The sequence below is a fragment of the Lissotriton helveticus genome, chromosome 10 (genome assembly GCF_964261635.1).
Source record: "Lissotriton helveticus chromosome 10, aLisHel1.1, whole genome shotgun sequence".
Taxonomy (NCBI): domain Eukaryota; kingdom Metazoa; phylum Chordata; class Amphibia; order Caudata; family Salamandridae; genus Lissotriton; species Lissotriton helveticus.
In genome coordinates, this window is record NC_136071.1 from 1,116,401,275 (window position 1) to 1,116,414,889 (window position 13,615).

Here is a 13,615-nt window from a genome sequence, read left to right on the forward strand (position 1 = left end):
AGACGTAAGGAAAATAGTGGGGTGACTAATCATCATATGCAAATCACAATGAGGTCAAATGTAGTGATGTCACAAGAAGTGATATCATGCCGTCATAATAATTCTTAGTTAAAAAGTCAAGGGCCTCGTTTACAAAAAGAATAAACAAGCATAACCACAAAAGAATGTGAAAAGAATATTTTTGGTTTTACTTGTTATACATCATGTGTTTTCTCCACATATCAATTTGTAAGTAAGCTCTGAAATGGCTGAATGTGACAATATTTTTAAACGGACATGTGGAACTTGGAAATCCCATGTTTAAAATGCTTTTAGGGAATGCGTAAAATAGGCTATTAATTTCTGTTTGTTTTCTCCTCGTGTTCTTTATCCAGTTCCAAAACACAAATGTGCTTCACATTTATAGTCCATTAAGCAATAGAAAGCTTAACGTTGTCACGTGCTCTGTTCTCTGTTCCTCAGGTAAGAGGTGACCTCTGATTGGACGGTCTCACAAATAAAGGGGGCGCTGCCAGCGAGATGGAGGGTTACAAACATTCTGAGACAGTGTTTGCAAATGCAAGCACAAGGCGACATCACACAGCCTCAGACCCAGATCAATGCCTGATGTGCTGCTTCAGTCCAGTTTTTTTTTCTTAGAATTCTGGGTCTTACAGTCTTCTTTATTCCATTATAAAACTGGACTGAAAGTCCCAGGAAAAAACCTGGACTGGAGCAGCGCATTTTCGGTGGACCTGGGAAACTTGGCAGCTATAGCTCACTACATTCTGCAGGGGAGAGGGGGGCACATCATTTGCCATTGGTGTGCATGTGGGCAGCCATCTGGTTTGGAGTGACATCAGCGCAACATAAACGTCAGTGCTTTCCATCCTCTGTTCTAAGATCCCCCAACCCCGAGAACACGGGTTTCCTTTAACATAAAATACCCCACGTGGCAACATGGAGTCAAAAGCCAACCACCCATCTGTTCGAGTGGACCATCAAATAGAAGAGGTCAGGTCAGGTCACTGAGAGGTCACTGAACCCAAGCTCTGGGCACAAGCATGGCCAATTCTTTCAGAGTTAGAAGGCAGACAGAGCTGGTGATCTGTACCATGTGTGCTTGCACTCCTGGTAATGGCGGCTGGTCAGCAGCGTGAAACAGCACACGAGAGACATCAAAGGGGCTAGCAGGGAGAGGCCCTTGAATCAAAGCATGTGTCAGCCAGAGCCACAAAGCAGAAGAAAGACTCAGCCTTATCTCCACCCAAAAACAAAAGAGCATGAAAAGTGACGTGTGCAGCCCTCTGAGGCCCCGCCTCTTCCAGCAGGACAAGAAGCTGAACCAGCACAAAGTTTCATAGCTTTGCTGTAAACCTAGAACAACAAAAATGCAAGCTCCCTGAACTCCAGTGTTCTTCTAACATCAGTACTGATGATGCTTTATGTAGCGCACTGCACTGAATTGTCTCTTGGCACTTAAATGAAATGGTACCGTGACATCAGTCGCACTGATGTGTCGACCCTGGAAGAGAGAGAGGTAGACGCTGCCCTTCCTGAGTGCCCGTCTGTCTCTGGCAGGCAGTGGCATCATGCAGAATGATGATGGTCCTCCCTGCAGAGAGTGGCGGGAAGCTCATCAGATTCAAGCATCTCAGAGATGGGCCGTAAGCTGAATGTGAGCCCCCGCACCGCAGGGTACACCCTGTGTGCAGGAGGCACACAACTCAAGTGCAGTACGCAGGATCACTCTGTGAATAAACTGACTAAATTACCCACACATGAAAGGCATGGGCATAAGATGACTCAGGACCACACCTGGCCATGGGCATCAGATGATTCAGGACCACACATGCCCATGGGCATCAGATGACTCAGGAACACACCTGCCCAAGGGCATCAGATGACTCAGCACGATACCTGGTCATGGGCATCAGATGACTCAGCACCATACCTGGCCATGGGCATCAGATGACTCAGAACCATACCTAGGCATGGGCATCAGATGACTCAGGACCACACCTGCCCATGGGCATCAGATGACTCAACACCATACCTGGCCATGGGCATCAGATGACTCAGCACCATGCCTAGCCATGGGCATCAGATGACTCAGGACCACACCTGCCCATGGGCATCAGATGACTCAGCACCATACCGGGCCATGGGCATCAGATGACTCAGGACCATACCTGGCCATGGGCATCAGATGACTCAGCACCATGCCTGGCCGTGGGCATCAGATGACTCAGGACCACACCTGCCCATGGGAATCAGATGACTCAGCACCATACTTGGTCATGGGCATCAGATGACTCAGGACCACACCTGCCCATGGGCATCAGATGACTCAGCACCATACCGGGCCATGGGCATCAGATTACTCAGGACTATACCTGGCCATGGGCATCAGATGACTCAGCACCATGCCTGGCCGTGGGCATCAGATGACTCAGGTCAACGCCTGCCCATGGGCATCAGATGACTCGGGACCATACTTGGTCATGGACATCAGATGACTCAGGCCCACACCTGCCCATGGGTATCAGATGACTCAGCACCATACCTGCCCAGGAACCAAACCCTGTCCCCCCGAACAAGGCAGATATGAACACAAGAACAACACACACTCATTCTGCTTCACTATTCTCCAGGCACAGGTGTCGCGACACGATCACACTGACACAAAAGTGCATCCTGCTTATCATCACACCTGACTCTACAAACCCCCCACATAGGCTACACTCACAAGCCATGCACTGCCAACCAAACATGACAATAAAATAATACATAGCAGATACATACTATCACTCACTCTACTACACTCTTATGGGCAAGGAAGCAATGTTGGTAGTTAGAAAGTTACATTGATCATCATGGGCAGCAATAAAACATGCTCCACAGAGGGCATACTGTGGTCCAGCATCCTTCCAACCAATCACACCCTACAGAGGGCTACCTGTACATTAAAAAGAAAAACATTCGGCCTTGCTCTCCATCACAGTGTATCACACTGCTGCAGATGTACGTATGTATGTATATATGTATCTATGTATGTAAAATTTCTATAGTGCAAACCTAGTCAAAAGGCAGCAGAGAACTGCAGTGTCAAAGGCCATCACACAGTTGATAAGTGTTATCAAAGGATGCGGGGCTCTGGGAGCAGAAGTTGACTCTTATTTATGATGTGTTCTTTAAACATCTGTGCATTCAAATTCCTTCTGAATTGGAAGGAGTTGGGGCAGTCATGGATACAGAGATTTTGTTCCAGACCCAGGGAACATAGATACAAAAGGCTTGCTGCCTTATTTATTTCGTTTTTAACACTTTTTACTCTCCTGTCTGATCGTGTCCTGGCTGCCTTTGTGGCAAGAGACGCAAGAGATGGAAAGATGCAGCTGGTTTTGAAGATGGTGCAGGCTGGCAAAGGGGGCCCATTCAGTTCTATCATGATGGGGACGGTGTGATGATATGTCCACAGGCTCTGGATGAGATGTGCTGCAGGTTGGAGGGTGCCCTTACGAGGCAAATGCGCAGTCTTGGAAGCCATGGAGCATGGAGTCACCGCCGGGCGAGAGTATGAGGGACTGAGCAGCAGTTATGAAGTCACTTTCTGGAAGGAACAATTTCACTTTCTCTAGGAGAGTTGGACTGCCCAGTTTTAGTTTTTTGGGCCATGTGTTACTTGAGGGTGAGGTTAGTGTCCAAAGAAAAATCCAAATGTCTTGGAATTTGGATGCAAATTCTGAAATTTGTCTTGTAGCACATTTCAAATATCATTATATGTCTCTGTGGCTACCCTGTCTTGATCTCTACAGCCAGACTCCTCCACTCTGCTATTCTCACTTTTCCTAGTCTTTTAGTTTTCCAGGGTTTGCCTTTACAATCTGACCAATGTTCTTCCTGGTGCAACTTGTTCCGTTAGCTAAGTACCAAACAAAGGCTTATAACTGAGTATTATTTACTGGAATATGCCCATGCAAATGTGAATGATAACCACAACCTGTTTTCTCAGCACTCTCGCCTCTCTTATGAAATCAGAACTGGGTTTGATTGTTCATTTATTGATTAAATGTATGAGGCACATAAAGCAGAGAGGACCTTGACTGTACTGACAAAGAGGTGTTAGTTAACTCCTTAACCGCGTGGGGGTTCTATTGAGTGGGCGGGGCCGCGTCAGCCAACGGACATGCGCAGCACTACAGAGGAAGTGCTCGCGATGGCCATTGGCCGACGCGCGCACACAAGTGGTTAGGGTTGATGCAGCAGAAGCGGTGTTTTTTTTATCATCTTATGTCCCACACCAACCTTCATAAAACTATCGGAAACGTAACTCTAATGACGGACCTATAAGTCATTACCACAGAGTGTGGATCTTTGGTAAAGCTAAAAGGGACTAAGTAATGAAAGTCAGAACGCTATTCCCTCATGAGCACATACAATGAAGAAATAGCTTAAACATCTGTAAACATCAATACCATGTCAAATAACTCAATAACTCATGAATAAAGACAAACACTAATTTGTATCTTGTTAATTCTTCTTGTTATTTCATAATATGAATGGTAAAGCACAAGTACATAAATTAGAATGTCATCTCTCAGATTCAATGTTACAGGATAAATTCATAATAAGAAACAACTCATATTAACGCCTTAACCGCGGCGGTTTTTCCGCCGCGGTGTGGGCGTTCTATTGAGTGGGCGGGGCTCCATCGGCACCCGCGAGTTGGTGCTGGCCGATGGGAGCATGGAACGGGTTAAAATACATTAATAAAAAGGTATAGAGGAGTAAGAGGGAGAGAGAAAAATCATTGCAAAGACAAATATGAAAGACTATCAGTATATCATACAAACCTAGAAATACAAATGCACAGCGTGCATTTAGTCTGAAAAGCTAACCCCTCGGCCAAAAGGGTATAGCACAAGCAACATCACAAGCCGACGATATGCAAAATCAATAGGAAAGTCTTTCGGATTGCAGGATTTACTCCAGCCAGAGAAACAGAAATCAGCACATCATTCAGTATACCAACAAACGCAGGAACAGGTTACCGATCTTGTGAATGAGATGATGAACATTTTCTCTCACTCATTTTTATAATACATCACACTTTTATCTCCAATAACTGTTTAATTTTCTCTCTTCTCCTTGTATCCTAATTGCTTATTGTGCATGGGGAGACTGTCATCTAAATTCTACTTTATAAATATTTCTAAACAACTATTGTCTAAACCTTATCACATCAACTTCCAAGGAAGAGCAAGGAAGTCCTTGATACATAAGTATATAAATGTTGGAACAATTATACTAGAACTACCTCATCTCTCACCTAGACAGGAGAAACCTAAAAAGTTTATTAAAAAATAGACTAATATCTACATTCTGAGGAAATATTTGAAATTGTTGAAGGACAGGAGTACATAAGCACATCCTCTAACTTTTTCTAAGGTCTACATTATTTAGCAAAAGAGAAAATTATTTTCTAAAAGATTTATGAAGTCTTCCATGAAGAATAAAAGCTTTTCTTCTGTGTTTGACATGTCTCTGCATTTTAGGAGACATAAACCATATTCAATTAAGAGACAAAGTTATTCGTCATTTATTCATTAAATACTAATTACCTACATTTCTCAACTATCATTATATAGTTTTCATTACGTTAATTTCATTACTTAGGAAAACATTTGTCGTTTTTCCTTCACACATTTTCATGTTATACAGTATGTTTTCATGTGTTACTATAATCCGTTGTATTAGTTTATGTTAATTCACACTTTCGGGCAGATTATATTTAGCAGATTTTATTTACAAAAATAATGCTCCATAAATGGGTATCTGCCACAGCAGTACCCGCGGTAGATACTCCACCAAGAAGGAAGGACATACCATTGTGAGTGAGTATTCCACTAGTGTGCAGTGTCCAAACCACTTCTGGTGTCAATACAGATGTCACCATCGTCAAGTGGTAAAACAAGCATCAAGATACCAGGGAGCATCACTTAAAACAGATTTTTAGCCCCATGAATCCACTTGAAGAGACAGTCAGTACCCTAGGATGCAGACACACTGCACAGGCCACTTCATGTCATGGATGCCTCAGTCTCAGTGGAGTTTTGAAAGAGAGAGGGTTGCAGTGGTCTCCAGTGGAATTTTGCTCCTAGTAGGACCACTTGGCCGTTTTAAACTCTGTAGCCCCCTAGATGGTGCTACATCCAGGTTACACCATTGCAACTCTAAATCCTCTTTTGCAGCTTCCTTGGTTGTATGGTCACTTCCTCCATAAATTAGAATAATTTTTTAAGCACCCACTTTTGCATTTGGCCCTAGATCTGCAGGTCGTCGCTGTGAAGGAGGTACCCTTATGAGAGTTGTCTGCAAGCAGGCTTGAGTTAGGGGCAAGGCTAATGGATCTGCAATGGGTTTGATTATCACACCAGCACAAAAAATAAAAAAGTTAGTGAGAGGCCAAATTCGAACACATTTCTGAATTTTGTCAATATCCAGAACTTGTGAACCTAACTCCAAGGAGCCACAGAACATTTACATCTAGAGTTTGAAAAGGAATCTCAAACAAGAGCAGCTGTGCATGTGTGTGGTGAGGGGCACATGGAAATTTCATTTAAGCGGCGTAATCAAATACAATTTCGGGAAATTCACATTATGTTTGTTACAGGAAATGTCAGAGATTACGCCATTAAGGAACATCATGTAATTGAGATGTTATTTGGGTAAAAATTCTATTGCAGGAGCACAGGAATAATGCGAAGAAACAGAGCAAAAGCCTACTTTTTTTGCCCAAAATGCATCCTCTCGTTCCAATATGGATGCAAGGATGCATTTAGCGTTGTTGGGATTTGAATCCATAGCTCCAGTGTTCAATGACAGAAATGTAGCCATTTGACCTCATTCTCCTCATTCTAAGTAACTGAGGAGTCAGACTTCAGTCCAGGGAGATCTTAGATTAGGGATGCTCTGAACCCAAAGGACTGGTGTTTTAGAGAAAGTACAAGTTCAAGTACCAAACCTCAGGAACGGCATGAGTGATATATTATATACATATCCAAGGCTTCTAGTAAAGTGTGGAGACCAGAGTTGCTATAAATTTAGGGGCCTATTCACAAAGGCATTTTGGAGTGCCTAAAAGATTAATCCTGTAGTACTTGTTGATGTACTCTCAGACACTTTTGTAAATGGGCCGCAAAACAAACAACACGGAAATATTCAGGAATATTCTTATTCAATGACTACAAATAGACAGGACTCTGCCCTCTTTGCACTTTTACTAATATGGGATGGACGTTTTGGGGCAGATTCACAAAGGCATGTAATAGTATGCAAAAAGTACTCATATAGTACTACTTTCAGAAACCCTAAATGCCTTTGTAACTCGGCCAAATGGACTCTGCTCTCCCACTGAGAAACTATATATTTGTCAAAGTACATGTGTCCAAGGCAGTGGGTGTGGAAGTCAGTAATATATAACATATGAATGACTCTGAAAGTATGTGCTGTAAAGTCTCTCTAAGGATCATTGTATGGAACTGCACAAAATAACTAGAATTAAAACTTTCTCCAACATTGAATCCAGATGAAGGTCTGGCTGGTTTTGATGATTTCACAAAATGATAGGCTTCCATCTTTATCCAAATACAGACATCATGCAAAACCTATTTGTGCAGTCCACGGTTGGACATATCCTTTCTAGGGTCATGGAAATCAGAATGTAGTTTTTTCTAAAAGTTTTTTCATCTCCCTTCGAGAAGTACGAAGAATTCTGCACGTTTCATGGAAAAAACACTTCTGGAGTGAATTCCGCTAAATACATTTGGCGATTTTGCCGTTCTGTATATCTTGTCAGCATATTAAAGGAAGTATCCATGGGTGATGTTTATCCCTCCCGTGTTCAAAAAAGAAACTGCACACATTTATGCTTTCCTGGATCTTGCAATTCATTTTTACAAAATAAATTTTACATTGGTGAATCCCGCTTAATTGGGCGAACAAATGAGTTTTTCCAAATGCCCGAACAGGCTTAAAATTTCACATAAACATAAGTGTAATTCTTGGGGTTGCCACGGGTTCATCTTGGGCCTGCCTTGTGATGTAGCAATAGTAAGTGGGCGGTATGTTGATTACATTTGACAGAATGCAGTCATAGACTTGTATGGAGTGGTTTGTCAGATGAGATAAATGGCTGAAGATTAGGACACAGGAAGTCCACCAAGCATGAGTTGTGAGTTAAGAGTTTCTCGAGAAAGGCGAGGAGAATTATTTTGTGGGGCGCGCACCCCATTGCTACACCCTAGGATCAGTGATGCCTTTTCTTGTTAATGTACATTCTAGGTCTGTACATTTCTAAGGGAGGCTAGAAGGTGACTTGAAGGTTGAAGTGGGGCCAGTGAGCACATGCTTGGGTTGTAGTGGTAGAGTTTTGGATCTTGATTTGAGGTTTTGGTCTTGATGCAGGTGTGGACCGAGTTGTGAGAATTCATGCGTTGAAACCAGAGCAAGTGAGACCTTGCGTGGTCAAGTCATAAGTGCCAGGGAGATGAAAGTCAGGTGACCAGACCACTCCGTGTCTACATGAGCACAAACTTCCACCTTAGACCTTTCGTCTACAAACCAATATACTCTTGACTTTTAGTCCAGCTGGCTCAATTGAGGTGAAAGAAAACTAACACTAGTAGAATGAAGTGGGTTGTTAGAACATAAATATGAATGGAATATAGCCTCATGGGTGAATTATATGGTTAACGGTTACCTTCATGAGAGGGAAGAGGCGTGAGCAGCTCATCTGTACCCAGGTTATTTCTTTGCATTTGCCTACTTGTGGTATTAAAATTATAAACTAATAAAGAAAATGGTATACCAATACCAGAATACAAAGAAGCAAAAACTGAACTGGATGGTCTTCTTGTGCACAGCCTGGGAAAACTCCTGCGCTTCCAGAGAATAATTTGAGTAACCAGTGGTGGTGGTGGCGCGTGGTGTCCTGGTTCACGCCCCCCTGGATTCACTAGACAATGGCAAAGACAGTCCTATATAAGGTGCATTAAGGGTTCCTGAGTGTAGGATTGCTATATGGCACTAAGCCTTGGCCTTGCTCCTTGTTCCTTGTTCCATGTTCTCACTGCCTCACTGCATTCTGGGACACGTAGTCTTGGTTTTTTAAGTCTCTTGTGTCAATTGGGCTCTCACACTTGAAGTGATACTTTTAAAGAGTCAGATCCAGAACTTGGCATGTTGGGTCCTGCTGCAATGGAGTTCAGTGGTCCCTGAATTCATCTGTCCATGACTCTTGCATGTTTCCAGATTTCGGAATGGTTCTAAGAGTGCACACACGCACTGACGCACTGTGCGAAACAATGCATCGAGTGTACAGTACACAAAGGTCCTGGTCAATCCCTCAACAGCATTAGGGGAATACTCCGAGTTTCTTGAACATTTCCTGGCAAACAATCCTGTGTGGTCCAGGGTTTTTTGTATATACACAAATGCATTGAGGGCCCCTTTGTGTTTGTTCCTGGAGTCGTTGATTTAATAGTGCTGTCCAGATGTTTAAACACGTAGCACTGGAGACCCGAGCAGATGTGAGGCACTAGTCCATATAGGGAGCAGCGGCGCAGCATTTGCTTAGCCGGTAATCCATCAGGCTGATGGTGATTTTCAGGCTCCAGGGTAGTTAGCTCAATAAAGTAATTCATCCATGGCTTTCTGTAAGTACTTTGTGTTTGTGTAGCACATTTCTGTCTGCCATTGCTTTGACCTTCTTTCTCTGTGAAGGACACCGTCTTCCAGTCCTGGGCTTTTCCTTTAACAGATCATGTTTTCTGGAGCCTGATTATCACTGCATTAACTGAAGTGAAGCGGGACTACAATTACCAGAATCCATTAGATGGTTAAAGAATAATCTGTAAGTGGAGTACTGTTTACTTGATGACGTGGAGACCTCGGGTGACATCAGGTTCACTGTATCCAGGTCACCAAGTATTTCCTTCTCCCAGTACTGCCAATTGTCTACCTGGACCTGTCACTGGTGTCATGGGAGTGCTCAAGTGTCCCAGCACAATGCATGAGTCTATCATCCACCCCAGATTTTTACTTTGCATTCTGGTACTTATAGTGCCGAATTTATAATGCAGTATTAAGAACTGGAGTAAAGTACAAGAATGCAAAGAACAATTCTGGACTAGATGAGATGCTGGTACATGAAACGGAAAATTAGACCTCATAATTGATGTCTCCTCATTTAATAGCTTCAAAAAAATCCATCTGTGTCTCCCTGTATCACCAGCCTTTGATCTTCTATGGCTTACAAGTTTCCCTGATCCATGTACAAGTAGTGCATCCATTCTGGGTTTTATGGTATGGATTTTGGGGATAATTGTACAGTGGAATAAACTGGCCTACAGGTCGCAGAATGCAAAGAGAAATACCTGGACTGGAGCATCTACACAGGCATGGACATAGGAAACTGCGAGCCCTGGGTTTTCCTGTGCCTGTGTCTTCCCTCGAGTTCCCTCCCATGTCTTTCCAGGAGTTTGCTCCACCTGTCTGTGTCTCCTTGTATTCCTGTCTGTCCGTGTCTCTCCACTCTGCGGCTCCCGGGGCCAGGTGTATCAAATGTTTTTACCCATTCTGTGTCTATGAGATAATGTTTTCTTACATATGTCCCCTAGTGCTTACTTTTGAAAAATAAATAAATAAGTGCCAGCGCCCTTGTCAAGTGGCCACAGCAGTTTGCACCACCCATTGCTCCTGCTAGTGCTGCCAGTGACAGTACCACCACAACTACTAAAGCCACACTTCTACAATTGTCATAATTCAAAAGTGTAGTATTCATTAAAAATGACTAATACCTGCCCCCTCAACCGCCAAGCTATTCTTATACCTTTGAGTGGCAGCTATTAGTCATTTTTAACTTTTGTTGAATTATATTGTGCTCATCACAAAATTAGACCAGCAGAGCCACTATGTGACAGGCTATCATAAAGCCGGTGTTGAAAATAAAGTGGTGGTGCCTAGCACCGGAAACCAGCGGCTCAAATTAAGCACAGGTGTCTCTCTACTTGTTTCCCGATTATTTGTAGTTAAAATAGCCCAAAGACGATGGAACGCAATAACAAAACCCACACCCTGTAAATAAACAGGAAACAACCTATTTTTATAACTATTAATTGAACAATGAGATGTGCTAACTCTGGCTTTTCCAAGAGCGTAGATATATTATAAACTGTATAGCAGGTGTATTGGCATTGTAGACTAGTGGTGTTGGGTCCTACTGCACTCAACATATGTCTCTAATTTACTTTTCAACCAGCAGACGGATAGCACAATTTCTTTGCTTGCATGAGGGTCCATGAGATGCTTCCTACCCCACTGTTTTTAACTTTTGTTATCCTTTTTTTCAAATTCTTTTCACTTCGTGTAATTTCCGTGCATATTCGGAGTAATACGAGTACAGATTTTATTTTTGGCTAAGGTTATCAAATAACTCCGGGTCAATAAAAGACACAATCAGCCTGATTCATCATTCTCCCGTTTTGCGAGCCCCTAATAGCGATTCATAAGGAATCGCTATTAAGGACTTGCAAAACGGGATTCATGTAGGAATTGCTAAATAAATTGCGATTCCTACACATTCCTTATTTGCGATTAGCAAATTGCTAATCGCAAATAAGGAATAACTCCCCATTCATTCCTATGGGCCTAAAGGCCCATAGGAATGCATGGGGAGTTATTCCTTATTTGCGATTAGCAATTAGCTAATCGCAAATAAGGAAGCGATTTCAAGGGTGCCAGGGGTGTCCAAAGGACACCCTGTAGCACCCCTGAAATGCAACATTACACAGGCGTTGCGCACACACATGACCAAAGGACATGTGTGTGTGTAACATGCAAAAGAAAAATATGCACTAAAGTGCTTTTTTTGGGGGGGAAATATATTTTTATTGCAGAATCAGGAATAAACACATCCAACAAGCCAACCTATACACCAACGGCACCCAGCATACAGTGCGATAGTAATACAATACACAGCCGATTAGCCCACATCCCGGAGGCTGGGCGGCGCTTCAATGAGTCAGTGCACTGGAGGTACCTCGGTGCATGCCCTATTCGGGACACAGGTCAAGTACAACACTTCGTTTCTGCTTTTATCCCAGAACAACCAACCCACCCTCTCCAGCTAATCCTAGGCCACTCCAATGTCATGTCACTTAAACATCACGATTACCTTCCTGGGCCCTCCGGTTCCGGGAGGTTGCCGCTAGCCGGCAAACCACCCCCTCCTACGACTCCTTCTCAGTGCCCTCCCCCCTCAACTGCTGCTAATGCGGGTTCCACCATCCCCCTCCTGCTCCAGGGTGACAACTATCAGGAAGTTTTGACAAGCAAGTAGTCACACGGAATCCCTGCCTATAACTGATCAGTTTCCTCGCCTTCAGTTAGGTAGTCCCTTAATGCCTGCACCACCAGTTCCCAGGACCGTGCCAGTTCCAAGCTCTTCTCGTTACCGGTTCTAGTCGCCTGGCGCATTCGCAACACACTCTCACAGCTCGACCACTTCACCAATTCATTCCTCCACCTCCGTACAGACGGCCCCTCCTTAGACTTCCAATGCCAAGTGATTTCACGCTGTGCCAGAATCAGTCCCAACCCAATGAATTTGCTCGTAACCTTGGTCTTTTTGGTATGCGGGAACCAAAGAAGCAGGCATGCGGCCATGTCAAAGTCTACCTCCCGATCCGTGACAGCATTCAAGAGGTCCCCTACCTCAGACCAGTAGTCCCCCAATTTCGGGCAACCCCACAGCATGTGGTCAAGATCCACCTCAGGTTCCAGACATCGCGGGCACATGGCATCAAGCACCTGGAAGTGTCGGCGTAGCCTCTCCGGGGTCAAGTATGCCCTATGGAGCACAAAATAATGCACCTGTTGGAATCTCGCATTCCTCGTCCCTTTCCAGGTCCTGTGTAGCACCTGACCCCATACGGAGTCCGGGATTTGTCTACCGACGCTGGTCTCCCAACGCGTCTTCAACTCAACTAACGGGGCCAGACCTTCATTTAACATCCTATTGTGGAGGCAGGTCACCGCCTTGGCGGTGCCCGCTGCCATCACCACATATTGGCACACCATCGTGATCTCCGGTTCCGCCAATCCACCCCCCCAATGCCTCTGCAGAGCCGCGATAACCGCCGCATGCAACAGGAAGGTACCACTCGGCAGGCCAAATTGCTCTTGTAAGGTCTGGAACGGGGCCAGCGTCCCGTCCACATAGAGGTCTCCTACCATCTGCAAGCCCAGGTCCCCCCACTCTAATAATTGGGACCAATCACCTCCGTGCGGTAAGGCAGTGAGCATTCCCAGCGGAATCTCCGGTGCGTATGGCCGGCGCTTCCCAGCCCTCTTCAGGCTCCTGTTCCAACACAATCTGAGTGTCCTTTCCTCCATCGTGAGGTCCCTACTGGCCAGTCTCTGTTGCATCACGATAGACGACAAGACATGCCTCTGAATGCCGACCCCCCGATCATCTTCAGGCCCCCTGAATTCTCTGGCCACGTTCTGCGTCAGGACCTGGAGCTGCGCTGCCAGATAGTATAACTCATAGTCGGGGACGGCCATCCCTCCC

At 44.5% G+C, this 13,615-nt stretch overlaps 1 protein-coding gene across 1 annotated transcript in view; it reads left to right on the top strand.

The window, feature by feature from the left end:
• Window positions 1-13,615, top strand: part of LOC144784828 (collagen alpha-4(VI) chain-like) — a 509,156-nt gene that overhangs the window by 69,700 nt on the left and 425,841 nt on the right. The gene's annotated exons all lie outside the window — the stretch shown is intronic.